This window comes from Mustela lutreola, chromosome 6, assembly GCF_030435805.1.
Source record: "Mustela lutreola isolate mMusLut2 chromosome 6, mMusLut2.pri, whole genome shotgun sequence".
Lineage (NCBI taxonomy): Eukaryota > Metazoa > Chordata > Mammalia > Carnivora > Mustelidae > Mustela > Mustela lutreola.
Window position 1 is genome coordinate 23,951,017 of NC_081295.1, and position 2,072 is coordinate 23,953,088.

General features: G+C 43.7%; 1 pseudogene; it reads left to right on the plus strand.

Moving 5' to 3' along the window:
- Positions 1-414: 414 nt before the first annotated feature.
- On the plus strand, positions 415-942 carry LOC131833103 (ferritin light chain-like; annotated as a pseudogene).
- Positions 943-2,072: the final 1,130 nt, after the last annotated feature.

Genomic DNA, 2,072 nt, shown 5'->3' on the forward strand with positions numbered 1-2,072 from the left:
ATACAAAGCTGCTTTGAGTTGTCCCACAGATCACTGAGGCACTGTTTAATTTTACATTTCTTTTTTCTCTGTATTTCATTTTGAATATTTTCTTCAAGCTCACTAATTTGCAAAGTTGAATTTGCTATTATCTCATCCAGCATATATTTTAGCTCAGACAGTATAGGTTTAATCTCTAGATATGTGTTTTAAAAAATATTTTCTGGCAGTGCACCCAGCAGTCCCGGGGATCTGTCTCTTGCTTCAACAGTATTTGGATGGAACAGATCCAGGAATGCTCCTTCCACCAGCCTCCAGACACCCTCCAAACTTTTTTCTAGTTGCAACTTTTGGAGCCATCTTTTCAGCCACCGTCTGCCTCCAGGTCCAGCCAATATTCCTATATTGAGCTTAGCTTCTTATTACAGATCAACCATGAGCTCCCAGATTTGTCAGAATTATTCCACTGAGGTGGAGGCTGCTGTCAGCCACCTGGTCAATGTGCATGTGTGTACCTCCTATACTTACCTCTCTCTGGGCTTCTATTTCAACTGTGAAGATGTGGCTCTGGAGGGCACAGGCCCCTTCTTCTACAAGTTGGCTGAGGAGAAGCAAGAGGACACTGAGCATCTCTTGAAGATGCAAAATGGTGGTGGTGGCAGTGCCCTCTTCCAGGATGTACAGAAGCTATCCTAAGATGAGTTGGGTAAAACCCTGGATGTCATGGAAGCTGCCCTGGTTCTGGAGAAGAACCTGAACCAGGCCCTTTTAGAGCTGCATGCTCTGGGCTCTGCCAACACAGAACCCCATCTCTCTGACCTCTTAGAAAACGACTTCCTGGGTGAGGAAGTGAAATTGGACAAGAAGATGGACAACCTCCTGTCTAACCTTTGCTGTGTGGCTGTCCCCCAGGCTGGGCTGGATGAGTATCTTTTTGAAAGGCTCTCCCTCAAGCACAACTAAGAGCCTCTGGAGCACAGCAGCCTTTGAGGGAACACTCAGGCATCTCGCTGGTGCCAGCGCTTCTGCCTGAGCCTCTCTGCAGCTACCAGGCATTTTTAACCACCCTGGAGCCCTCTCCCAAGCCATGGGCCAAATGGAAACAACAAAGCCTTTTGCAGCAGCTGGTGAAAAAAAAAAATCTTCCTTGTTTCTACTTAACATTTTGAATATATGGAAAATACCATTTTAATACTGTCTGCTAATTCCAACATCTATACCAGGTCTGGATTGGTTTCAATTAGTTGATTGTTGTCTCTGCACAATGATACCTATTTTCTTGCTTCTTTGTGTACGTGGTCATGTTTGGATGGCCGACATTATGAACTTTATCTTGTTGGGTGATGGATATTTTTAAATTTTTGTAAATATTCAACATTGTTCTGAATACACTGAAATCATTTGATCTTTTTGGGCCTTGCTTTTAAGAAGTTATGGAATAAACTAGAATAGTGTTTAGTTCAGGGGTAATAATCATTCTCCATGGTTGAGGCAATACTTTTTTGAGGATTCTACAGATGCTGTGAGAAGGAAAAACAGAAGGAGAGGGAAAAAAGGAATCTCCAGTAGGCTCCATGCCTAGGGCGGAGCCCTACATTGGGCTCATGATCCCGAGATGATGACCTGAGCTGAAATCAAGAGTTGGAGACTTAACTGACTGGGCCACCCAGGCACCCTACATCCCATAAGTTCTACATCCTAAATATTTACCTGTCTCATCACTAACTTCCTAATCATCTCTCCCTTTAGATTACGACAAGTCTCTCCTCCTAACTACCACCATAACTAGTCCTTTTCTCCCACAACATAGCCAGAGAGATTTTTCTAAAACAAAAAACAAACCATGTCTCTCTTCTGGCCTCTCGCTACCCTTAGGATAAAGATCACAATCCATATTGAAGACTCAAGGCCTTTCTTGGTCTGGTCCCACCCTGTTTGCTCTCTTGAATCTTTCGGGAAACCATTCTTACCTTTCCCTCTGGCTCCACTCCTACTCTTTCATCCTGGGGCTTCCTGCCTGGATGATTTTTCACTTCTCCCAGTGATTTTTCACTCTGTTAATGCCTAATTCTTCATTAAGCTCCCAGTTTAAA